We start from the raw sequence: 12,775 nt of genomic DNA, 5'->3' as shown, positions 1-12,775 counted from the left end.
CTAAATAAATAATTATCCAAAAAATAAAGGGTCAAGAGCCCAAGTACATGGAGAAACTGGATAAAAATCCTGGAGGTTATGAATTAAAATTTGTGCAATTATGTTTCTAACACATGAAAACTTTTAAAGCTCAAAGAATCATTACAGAAGGGTTGGAGTGGCCATCGTGAGAAAGAGTGTGAGTGTTTATCTGGTACAAGAGCTGCCAAGTAGTGTTAAAGACCCAGCTGGGATTAGACCCCATAAATGTGCATTGGCATAAATGGGCAGAATTATGAGATTTCTTCCAGCAGTGTTCAGCTGGCTAGATGTGTGAGAGAAGTGGGTAATTAAATTGATCCAAAGATGGGGATTCTCAGGATGGACTGCTTTTTGTTCTGTTCACTAGTGAAGTAAATAAAAGTAGCTATGGAATTTTATGTATTTACTTTTTTATTTTTTAAGTTTATTTATTTTGAGAGAGAGAGAGAGTGAGCACAAGTGGGGGAGGGGCAGAGAGGAGAGACAGAATCCCAAGCAGGCTCCGTGCCGACTGGCACCCTTGGAATTTTATTTTTTAATTTTTATGTTTGTTTATTTTTATTTTGAGAGGGAGAGAGAGTGTGTGCACGCATGCGTGTGAGTAGGGGAGGGGCAGAGGAAGAGGGAGAAAGAGAGACAATCCCAATGCTGGTCTCAGTCTCACCAAGGTGAGATCGTGACCTGAGCCCAAATGAAGAGTGCTTAACCGACTGAGCCACCCAGGCGCCCCTGACTTTTCACTCTTTCAATAAAGTAAATCTCTTAAAATTCAAAGCCATGCCCTTTTGTTCCAGACTGGAGAATACCCCCCGGCTGAAACACTCACCCCAGAAGTCTTTCCCATCACCCACTTGCCATGGAAAGGCTTGGGGGGGGGGGGAGGGAATCTGTGAATTTCTTAAGGGGTGTGAGTGTGTGTGCATGCACACATTTTCCTGGGGCGAGTGTTAAAGGGGTCTGTGATCAAGAAAGGCAAGAACCACTGATGTGGAGTTGGCTCCTAGGCACAGACCACCGTGTGGATCAGGGCTTGAGTGATGAGTAGTCCCAGCCCTTGCTTATTGAAGAGAGGCCGTGTGGTAGTGGTGGGCGTGCAGACTTCAAAGTCAGAGGCATGGGCTATGCCACGCAACTCCTTGGTTTTCTCCTCCGTAAAGTGGAAACGATAATCACAGTTCCTTACCTCAGAGGGCTGGTACAAAGATTAAATGAGTTAGTACAGGGGCACCTGGGTGCCTCAGTCAGTTAACCTTCCAACTCTGGATTTCAGCTCAGGGTATTATCCCATGGTTCATGAGTTCAATCCCCACGTCGGGTTCTGCACTGGCAGGTGCAGAGCCTACTTGGGATTCTCTCTTTCTCTGTCCCTCCCCCCCCTTTCAAAATAAATAAACTTAAAACAATTTTTTTAAAGGGGCACCTCGGTGGCTCAGTCAGTTAAGCGCCCGGCTTTGGCTCAGGTCATGATCTCACAGTACGTGAGTTCAAGCCCCATGTCAGGCTCTGTGCTGACAGTGCAGAGCCTGAAACCTGATTCAGATTCTGTGTTTCCCTCTCTCTCTGCCCTCCCCTGCTCACACTCTGTCTCTCTCTCTCAAAAATAAATAAACATTAAAAAAAAAACTTAATTTTTTTTTTTTTAAATAAGTGAGTTAATGCAAATGCTTAGCACCATGCCTGGTATTTAGTGAAAGCTGACTTTTATTATAGCTGATTGATGATGATGCATTGGGACACACATCCGAGGACAAAGACCTTGAATCAGGCAGCGTTTGAGGGTACACAGCTGCTGCTGATTTGTGCAAAGCACGCAATCTAAGCATTCTCTCCCCTCTGACACTGTGTGACTCAGGGCAAACTCCTTAGCTGCTCTGTGCCTCAGGTATCTCACCTGTAATATGGAGATAATAATAGTAACTGCCTCATGGGACTGCTGCCGGGGTTCTCTGCAGGCTTAGAGCAGTGACTCCAACTCAGTAAGTGCTTGGTTGTTTGTCTGATTTTTTAGGTAGGCTCCATGCCCAACGTGGGGCTTGAACTCATGACCCTGAGATTAAGAGTCACATGTGCTACGACTGGGCTAGCCAGGCACCCCACTGCTGGCATTATTATTATCACTGTCTAGGTACATTCAGCCTCCTTATTCTGATGAGAGAGGCCCTTTCCAGGTGTTTCCCACAGCCTTCCCTCATGCTGAAACCTTCACAGCTCACAGCACCTTCATGCACACCATGTTTGCCTCACAGAGGCTGTACACAGTGAAGAATTAAGACTCAAAGGAAGTGACTAACCTAAGGTCTCTCCACCTGCCCCCTGCCTCATCGTATTCCCTTCCAAGAGTGTCCCCCCTGTCTCTCCCCAGTTTCCATCTGTAGCAATCCCACTCCTGAAACCCCACACCTTTCATAAAACCTTCTCAGAATCCCTGCGTTGAACCCAACACACGACTCGTGGGTGCGTGTGCCTCACCGCCAGGCCTTCCTGCCCCTCTCACTGCACCTCTCTCCATTCTTTGCACCGCGAAGGCTCTCGCCAGAGAGCTGCAGGACGGAGGAGATCAAAGACTTGACGGTTCTACTGGCCCGGGATGTTCCCGTGTTCAAGGGAAGGAGGGAGGAGTCCCCAAAAGACTGATCTGCACTGAACACACAGACAATGGCGAGACCATATGGAAAAACAGACCTCGGACATCCACAACCTGCAGAAACCCGCCCAGGAAATCACCTCCTCAAATACAATAAACCACCCAGGTAATCCATAGGTCCCGTTTGTAACAAGTCAGACTATGTCTAGGAGCATTTCAGAAAGCTAACCACTAACTTCTGGAATAGTTGGCTCAAAATGGCCAGAACTGACAACTTCCCTAACTTTTGTCCACTCTGCAACTTAGGACCAGCCAGAGAGTCAAATATGCACCCCCAACCAGTCATACAGGATGCCTGGCTTCTAGTCACCTGCCTTCCAGCTTCCCCACGCCAACAGGCTCCAGAGAAGGCACCAGGTACCTGAATCTTTCCCATTTCTCTGCTATAAATAAAGCTTTACCACCCCTCCACCTACCCTGGAGTCTCTTTTAAAATGCAAGTGACCATGGCTGACTGACTTCCCTTGCTGTAGCAAGCTCTTGAATCAATAGCCTTTGCTTTTCTCACTTGTTCGGGCTTCGTTTATTGGCCCAGGAATGGCAGCTCAGTGAGCGAGGCGAGGACCGGCCTCATCAGTACCCTTGGTCCCACTGGGGTGGAGCTCAGAGCCCTCAGACGACAGAGTTGCTGGCTAGTCCGCTGGAAACACTGATCAGACCTTTGGACTCAGCTGAGCCAGGGCTGGCGATGCCAAATTGACTCAGATTAAATCCCCCGGGCATAAAATCACAAAAGAGTTTTTGTTAGATGCTGATTGGGAAGGAGGGGCCCCAGAGATCTGGGAAAAGGGTAGGACATCTGGGAATAGAGAAATGAGGGAGAGGCAGGAACTTTGCCTAGAGCGGGAGCCAGGATGGCCTGGAGCTACTTTGATGGGATGGAGAGTTGAGTCTCGATTCATATCTGATCTCCACCAAGATTCTTTAGTCAATGCAGAGACATTTACTGAGTGCCCCCTTCTGGGCACTAGAGGTGGGACACGCAAGGCCTCTGACTTCCCAGAGCTCGTGTCCTGGTGGCAGGGGCGGTAGATGGCTACAGAAGTCAGACAGCTTCAGAAGAGTAAGCGCACCGAGGAAAATGAAATGGGATGGTGCCCTCCAGAAGGGGTGCCGAGAGCGGGGCACACACGAGAGTGGCTGGGGAGGGACACCAGAAGGAACCAGCACTGCAGCCAACAGGGGAAATGGTTTTCCTAGCAGAGGGAGCAGCTTAAGCAAAGACCCTGAGGTGAGACCTGGGTGTGACAGAAAGATCGGTGTGGCCAGAGCTGTGTGGTCAGAGGGCGATCGTGGCTGGAGGGGACCAGGAGGGACGTTCAGGGACACCACGAGTAGAGGGCCTCCCAAGCCATTCTAAGAGTTTAGATTTTATTTGGGCCTCAGTTTAACAGGGAGTTTTTGAAAGAAGGCACTGAACGGCTTGCTTGCTTAAGCTGCTCCATCAAGGCCTTAGAAGCTCTCCTTTGTTGAAATCTTGTCAAATCCTGGCAGGCAGGGGAAGTGTGTATGTGGGGTAACAGTGTTAAGGAGAGAAAATGTGGATCAGACCCAGACACGTCACAACCAGAATCCCTTGCTGAGTAGGATCAAAAGGGCCACAAGAGTGTGTTATAATCCCCTGAAATTGCACACTAATTTGTGTGTGTGTGTGTGTGTGTGTGTGTGTGTGTGTATACCCTATTTCAGTGAGTTTTTTCAGACTCTCGGAGGAATCTCTGCCACCAGAAAAAGCCAGAAAGGGAGAATATTAACTTCTATGCTAGCATACCCATGCATCATCCCAGTAAGGACACAGATGTTGCTCCGAGGAGGGGAAGGTGGGGCGGGGCAGGACAGGGAACTTTCCACTGTGTACCATGTGCTTTACCTATTTTTAAAAGTCCACTTCAGTGTAAAGGACTGAAGCTGGAGAGGAATGGATGGGTGGGGAAGAAGGTGCCAAAGCCTTGGTGTGGCCAGGGAGAGGCAGCAACACATATCTGCTGGTCCTAACTTGACGGCCCCACCCCTAGCCTGTGCTCACATGCCTTGCACTGGAGAACCCCGCCCAGAGAGGCCACACTGGCCCTGAGCCTGCCCAGGGCTCAGCTGCCCAGGGGGCACCAGCCTCACTGCCCCAGGAGAGGGACAGGAACAGATGCCCTCTGCTCAGGTCACCAAACCCACTGTCCTCTGCCCATGTCCCGGGCCCCTCTGGTCCCCAAACCTTCATAGAGAGAAGCCCGAGCCTCCCGAACACCCTGCTGACCCCACCAGGAGCTCCTGGCTCCGATCTGAACCCGCCTCTTTTCCCAGCCTCTTGGTTGGTCATTTTGCTTTGAGTCAAGTCCCCCTTGCTCTGCTTTCGTGTTGTGCCGTGCCCAGCCCCAGCCTGGCAGATGGGAGCTGAGATGGGGGTGTTTTCTCTAATTCTCTCCAACATCTCGGCTTGGATTTGCTTCGCCTCCCCAAAAATAAGTCTGGCCCAGCCTTCAGGACCCACCTGTTCTCAGTGATCAGCCAGTGGGCAGGGACCAGCCTCCCTGGGGTGTTCAGTTCTTTGGTGATTCAGGGCCAAGGGTCAGAGAGCAGAGTCAGCCGCTGACGACATTTCCCTGCCAGGATGCAGAGCAGGTGAGGGCCTCCTGGTCCACCCTTGGAGAAGGGACCAAGGAGGTTCTATGCAGGTCAGTTAAACCACAGAGCAGACCTTGCAACACCTTCCTCCTGAGGCCTCCGGACCAGACGGGGGTATGCAGGCAGACACCTACACTTGCATAGCCAAACAATTCTACAGCCCATTCTTCTAACTCTAGAATAAGTGCATAATAACACCAACCGATATTGTGGGGACTTACTGTGGCCAGGCGCTATTCAGTTAAAGACTTTATGTGTATCACCTCATTACGGGGTGCCTGGGGGCTCAGTCAGCTAAACGTCTGACTTCGGCTCAGGTCATGATCTCGCAGTTCACGAGTTCAAGCCCTGCATCAGGCTCTGTGCTGACAGCCCAGAGCCTGGAGCCTGCTTTGGATTCTGTGCCTCCCTCTCTATCTCTGTCCCTCCCTTGCTAGTATTCTGTCTCTCTCTCTCTCTCAAAAATAAAAACATTTAAAAAAACCCCAAAAAACCCCTAGGCAGTGGCATAGGGATGTCCCCTTTGCACACAGGGAGCTGGGATGTGAACCCGGGCAGGCTGGGAATACTGTGCCTGTAGTGCTCATGAATGAAAACGAAGGGATCTGCAGAAGGGCCCCACAACCTTGCACAAATGGGATCCGATCTGTGGCCCAGTCACCAGAGGACAAAAGCATGGGTCCTGACTGTTCCACACACTGAGTGTGCAATGCGGCTCATTCCAGCCTGGAGTAAGAGTCCCTGGACCCCCCCACCACTCTGCGCTCCAGGAACCTGTGGCCCAGAGCAGCTCAAGACCTCCTGGGCCCTTTCTTTTGTAACATAAGGAGACAGCCTACACTGCTTCCTCCCAGTGCCAAAAGGCCACTTGTCACTTAGGGTGATGGTACTTAAGCCCCCACTCACCGCCCCCTCCCCCCCCCCCCCCCCCCGCAGGGAATCCAGGCTGAGCCCACCATGCCTTCTCCCTGCCCCTGCCCTAAGTGCTGGGCCAGAAGGTGGGACACCCCAGTCCCGGCTCCCGCTTGGTGGAATGTTTGGCACCTCCTGCCTCGTTTTTCTCATCTGATGCATGGCTGGAATGTCCTCCAGTGCACCCCCACTTTACAAGGTTTGGGGGAAGATCAGATGAGAGGATGAATCTGAAGACCCTATAGGGACTGGGAGGCCCTGAGCCTGGTGAAGAGTTTGGGCCCGTGGTGTGTCTCTGAACCCCCACGTGCTGGTGTCTCCCCGCCTCTGGAGCGGGATGGGATCTGCAGGGAGAGGACAGTGACTGGTACTGGGCCTAACTGCCCCTCCATCACCTGACTGTCCAGCTGCCCCCCATGGCAGCGGACCCTGCCCAGAGGTGAAGGAACAGGGACGGGAGGAGAGCGGCCAGCCACAGCCGGAGCAGGAAAGCTGGGGAGCCAGGCTGGAGTCCCATATGGAACAGGAGGCTGCTGAGCAGGGACCACCACACTTCCCAGCCCCGGGAAGGGCAGGGGTCACTGGAGAGCCCAGGAAATCCCATCGGGAGCAGTGGCGCACCTGTGTGTTTGCCAGAGGTGACCTGGGCCCGTGGCCACAGGCGCTGGGTCACCTCCTGCTGCAGCAAAGCCTCAGTCTGGTTCTGACTTTTGGTCCTCAGTGTGTTCTGTCTCCCCTATTGTTCTGGGGCACCTGCTGGACTTGTGCACCCCTTCTTTCCCCCGAGAGTTTTTCGGCTACTCTTGGGGCTTGCTCACCCTGTATGGTAAATATTTCCTTCCCGGTTTATGTCTACGGCTCTTCTGGGCTTATAATGGCTCAGTGGACATTTCTGCCTAGAAATGTCTGCATTTTGCTGAAGTTTCCCCTCAGCATACACCACACACAAGAGGTGACTGAGATTTTTATCACGCAGTCCTCAACGCCAGGTCCTGCAGGGGAAACCAAGAAGTATGAGGCAAAGCCCCTGCCCTGGGCAATTCATAATCTAGTTTTTTGGGGTTTTTAAAATAATCTAGTTATTCAAAAGTGAGGGGTGCCTGGGTGGCTCAGTTGGTTAAGCATCCAACTGTGCCTCAGGTCATGATCTCAGGGTTCGTGAGTTCAAGCCCCGCGTCGGGCTCTGTGCTGACAGCTCAGAGCCTAGAGCCTGCTTCGGATTCTGTGTCTCCCTCTCTCTCTGCCCCTCCCCCACTCAGGCTCTGTTTCTGTCTCTAAAAAATGAATAAACCTTAAAAAAAATTTTTTTAATAAAGGACTAGGCAAAATGCCTCTAAAGTTCCACACTGTTCTAGGGCGAGGAGAGAAAGGCTTAAAGAGGACTCTAGGATTTTGAACAACAGGTGAGAAGTCAGGAGAGGAAGCAGGTTCGGGGAGAAGACTTCATTCAGTTTTAAGTAAACCGAGTGGACCTCATCACGACCCTTCCTTCCCCCAGGTTCCAGGTGCCACTGCCACAGACTGACCTGGTGTGTCCCCACCGGCTCCTCCGCCACGTCCCTCCTCTGGGCGTGTGACCCTGGCTGCGGCAAGGTCAGAGCAAGAAAGACGGACTGACCTTTGCTCCAGGATATTTGTCAGCCTCTCTGTGAATAAACAGCTTTGCCGTCACCAACACAGTTTTTCTGGAAACTCAGCTGGCGCTGCTGAGTGCCCAAAGGTGAGGGTGGGATCCCTGAAATTGACAATTGAGTTTCCATCGCCCCAGGGTCAGGAAAGCTTGAAACAAATTATTGAGAAAGAAATTGAAATGTGGTTCCTTCAGACCTGTGTTCCAGCACCCAGATTAGGACCCGGTTCACAGGTAAACCTCCCCACGAGTGGTTTAGATGAGGGGCCTCATGCCCGGGCGTGCACCCATCACCCATGGAGCTCAGGAACGAGATCACCCAGACTGGGGACCCGACACCTGTAATTTAATAATCCCCACGGGTGATCGGCAGGCACACCTGAGTGACAGGCCCCCTTGGCCTGGAGAGAACTGCCATGGCCAGAGGGTTGGGCCAGGGAGAGACATGGACAGAGATGGTCCTGGGACACCAGGAGTTCCCTCAGAGAGACTGAGCTGGGGCTTGGCAGGTAGATGTTCCGAGCACAGAGGGGAGGGAGGGCGGAGGACCTTCTAGCACAGGCCCTGGCTGAGGGGCTCAGCCTGTTTGGGGTGGGGGTGAAGCTGGAGAGGCCGGCTGTGGCCACAGGGCAAGGCTCTGAATGCCAAGCTCAGAGCCAGGTAGATACTGATGCTGCCAAGAGCAGGGAAGGCTGTGAGCAGAGAAGGGAGACCCTCTCCAGTACCGGTGGGCCCTTGTTTGTGCATTCAGGGCTTTTGAGGCCCCTGAATGAGCCAAGGCCTGTGGTCAGAGGGCAAGCCCACACTTCCTCCTGCCTCAGCTCGCCTTTCCTTCACATCATGCCCCAACTCTTCTATTTCTGACTTCAAGTCCTTGGCATGTACAAAATTCTTGCCTCTCCTTTGGCAGCCCTGCCTGCCTCTCGGGCCATGGTATTGAATTTGTACCCTTATTCTTACCCTTTATGTCTGCCTTTCTTAGGCCTTCAGCACAGTCTGTCCAGATTAATTTGACACCAAACTGGTTTTCTCCAGAAAGGCAGGGAAAGTTCTAGGCACAAGAGTGAGATTCATGTGGGGAGAATTACCGTGGCCCCTTCTTTAAGGCAGTTAGAGTCCAGTGTGTCCAGTAACAACCCATGAAGAAAGAAGCTATATTCTTGACGTGCAGGTAGTAGAAATGACTTGCTCACATTCTGGCCCAGAGACTCTGGCTCTGCTCTGTAATTGTGAAAGTGACACCTTCCTCAAACTGTGACTAGGACCCACATTACTTCCAGAACCTGCTCTCTCTGTATACCTCTGCTCTGGTGGGAAAATTCTTTTTTTTTTTTTTTTAATTTTTAAAATGTTTTTATTTATTTTTGAGAGACAGAGAGAGAGCACAAGTGTGAGAAGAGCAGAGAGAGAGGGAGACACAGAATCCAAAGCAGGCTCCAGGCTCTGAGCTGTCAGCACAGAGCCCGACACGGGGCTTGAACCCACAAGCCGTAAGATCATGACCAGAGCCAAAGTCGGACACTTAACTGACTGAGCCACCCAGGTGCCCCATCTGATGGGAGAATTCTTAATTTACTTGTACAATTAGGTGAGGGGTTAGAAATTGGGCCCATTTGTCACATGGACCTTTATTCACTCGTAGAAGCCTCCTTGGGCTGAGAAGATATGTGTCTGTCACCCTCCTTACTTGGGAAAATGCACTGTGTCCTGCTCTGAATTCACATCTGTAGTTGATCTTGGAACTGGTCACAGTACTATGTGTGGCCAGTACATGAAGTGCACTCCCAGACCCAATACCAAAACAATAGGTTGCTGTGTTTTCTCAGAGTGCTTGGAGTCCTCGAGCCTCATCCCCGCTACCACTAGCCAGTGCTTGCCCTTCTTTCTGTGACCTGGCCCATCTTCCCAAGGCACCTTTCCCATCAGCTCCTGCTGAACCTAAGCCAGTCCACAGCACCACATACTGTGGTCCCAGAGCCCCAGGGCGACAAGGAGTCTGCCAAGCTGGGAAGACATCACAGAACTCAGTCCTGGTGGCACACGTCTGGTGCCAGATTTCTTAGTAAGAAAATCAGCTTCTGCCCAGACAGCAACATAACTTTTTCCCCCAATCCCTGGCACAGAGGCCAGGCCACGATCTCCAACCTGCTGTGAGAACACAGGAATATGTCCACTCTGTCACCGGCAAGTCCTGGCAGAGTCTTGCTGTGTTCTGAGACAGCACCCTCAGTGGAGAACTCCGGGCATCATGTCGAGGCAGCTTGAAGTCTTCACTGAAGCCAGAGTCTTGATCTATGTGGCCCATCAACTAAAAAAAAGTTTGAACAGCATCATTAACCTAACACGACTTACTTTTCCATAGGACTCTAAGCTTTCACATGCATGCTGTCATTTTTATTTTGGTTTTCACAGTGGCCTGTGAAGTAGGTAAGCTGGATACTGTCGTTAGTCGACGTTCAGAGGTGACAGAGCAGCAGCTTAGCGTGTCTAAGGCCACACGACCCCCAAATGGCAGAACCGGGACTGGAGTCTGGATCAGCGCCGTCCCCCCACGGTTAACCTCTTCAGGACCCAGTGCCAAGTCTCCCCAGCTTGCAGCAGCAGCGACCGCACGGACCACCATGGGCTCCCAGGCCCCGCTAGCTGCAAGGGCACACAGACACTGATAAATGTTCTCGAAGATCCTAAAGACAAGGCTGAGCGGAAGCTTGCGTCAGAGGGACAGGTCCTGGCCAATTGTTCCCCATCCCTGGTGACAGGTACCATCTTGTTAAATCTGTAAATCGGTTGTGCTGAGACTATAACAGAGGATATCGTCTGAGGAACCTTCCAATTTAGCAGACAATGAGTATCCGCAAACATTTTGGGGGCCTGATCCAGAAGCTCTAGCTTATGGCCATGTCTTGCAAACACATATGGAAGAAGATACGCACATGGGTCCAAACCACTTAACACAGTTGTCAAAGGACTGATGATATTGTAAACTTAATGGCTGCCAAGGTTATGTCCAATCAATTCATTCAGTTCCATAAAGATTTATCAAGCACTTCCTGTTTGCGGAATGCTGACGACCAGACAGATACATGACTCAGGGAGGTACTGAGGCAGTCTCAAGATCTGCCTGAGAGGTACTCTTAGATTGAAATATGGAAATCAAATCAAGAAAAATTCAGACTTTGGGAGTTTCTGACCAAATGTAATGACTCTAGAGCAGTGACTAGGAAACTAGAGCGTCCCATCCGTGTCTTGGTCCTCGTTTACCAAACGGGTCACATTCTGTTTCTGCATCATTTCATCACCCCAGAGCCAGGTGAGCCATGATAGGACAAGACAACCACCAGAAAGTGCTGGAATGTGTCCAGAGCTGAGGCAGTGCTCGCCATTTCTCCTTCATGGACTCATCCCACAAGCATTTATTAAATGCCTACTATGTGCAAGGCGAGGTGGTGAATACAAAGGTAGATGTGGCCGAGTGATCCCCACCCTCCAGGTTCCTTGTAGGAAACAGATCACAATAGGCTGTTGTCATAACTTGTGGGAAGTGAGCTCACTGGGCCAACGCAAAGCCTAATGGTCAGAAGAATGGCATCAGTGAAAGAAAACAGTGTGAACCAATGTGACAGGACATTGGGAATCAACAGCTGGAGATCAGCCTGGTGTGTAGCGACTGGGAAAAGAGTGGTTCTTCTGGAACAAAGGAGTTGAGCAAACCATGATTCGGAGAGGCAGAAAGGCAAACACCAGGCTTTCTGAAAATGGTTGCTATGGCCACAAACCAAAAGGCACAGTTTCATATTAGTTCCTGGGCCCCACCTGTACACACTGGTATGATCATCAGCATTATCTAGGATAGGGACAGTGTCTCACAGGAAACAGTAGTTAAAAATGTTACTTAATTCAACACAGAACTCCCTTAACATACTACCAGAAAAAAAAAAATGACAATACAAACTCAGCTAAATGTCTCAAAAATTTCACTTGCACACAATATATACAGATAATAGCTTCTACCTGTGAGATCTGGGGCCAAGTACTGCATTTCTCTTTGTGTCTTTGTTTCCAAATCTGTTAAGCTGAGGACTGTGCACAGAGTAAGCACTTGTATAGCTGTAAGTAAGCACTGCTGAGTCCAGAGTAATGTTAGCTATATTATTATCAGGACACTGTGTTAAGTTCAAAGTCAGACAAATTCTCAGCTCGTCCTCCTCTTCATCTTCTACCTGTCCTGTCTTCAGAGATACTTTTGGGTGAACATCTACTGATTATATAGCCTTTGAAAAATGCTTCCTTTTATCCTCAAGACAGTGTCCGCAAATTTAAGCTGGTACTTCACAAATTGCCAAGGCATAGGAAATTCTTTCCTTTATACAACATTTTCAGACCACCAAGTCACAGGAGGTGACAATGATAAATCTTATGAGTTCTTTCATCCACAGCCACTTCTTAATGGAAGGGACTATTTCTGACCTTCAGTTCATGGCAGTTACAAATGTCAAAGGCAGACCTTTTCCCTCCACCCAGGCTCCTTCCCCCTCTGCTGTGCTCAGTGGCACCCTCCTGTTTGGCAGCTTGCCTCCTCCTAGATAAATGAATGCTGATGGGATGTCACTCAGGGTCACTGAAAGGTCCCCTGACCTAAAATATCTTCCTTTGGCCCTGTGGGCTGGGCGTTTCATCACCTGCTTTGTGCTCTGAGGTCTGAGCAAAGGGGCTTCCCCTCCACACCCAGGGCTATAAATATGCCTCTGGGTTAGGGCTGTCTGTCACCAACAGTCCCTAGATAAACCAGCCCTCCTGGGACAGCAGCATTAACCCATTAGCTTCGAAAGCTCTTTAGGGACACAAGACCAACACTGAGGATGGTTTTGTTTGGTTTAACGTTTATTTATTTATTTATTTATTTATTTAAAAAAATTTTTTTTCAACGTTTTTTATTTATTTTTGGGACA

At 50.3% G+C, this 12,775-nt stretch overlaps 1 long non-coding RNA gene across 1 annotated transcript; it reads right to left on the bottom strand.

The window, feature by feature from the left end:
* Positions 1 to 4,329: 4,329 nt before the first annotated feature.
* On the bottom strand, positions 4,330 to 10,240 carry LOC131504006 (uncharacterized). Its single transcript, XR_009257733.1, has 3 exons — positions 9,972 to 10,240; positions 7,015 to 7,188; positions 4,330 to 5,262 (listed from the first exon to the last, which is right to left on the bottom strand). It is a non-coding gene; the product is annotated as an uncharacterized LOC131504006 (long non-coding RNA).
* Positions 10,241 to 12,775: the final 2,535 nt, after the last annotated feature.

This window comes from Neofelis nebulosa, chromosome 2 (genome assembly GCF_028018385.1).
Source record: "Neofelis nebulosa isolate mNeoNeb1 chromosome 2, mNeoNeb1.pri, whole genome shotgun sequence".
Taxonomy (NCBI): domain Eukaryota; kingdom Metazoa; phylum Chordata; class Mammalia; order Carnivora; family Felidae; genus Neofelis; species Neofelis nebulosa.
This window is presented reverse-complemented; position numbering and strand designations above follow the sequence as displayed.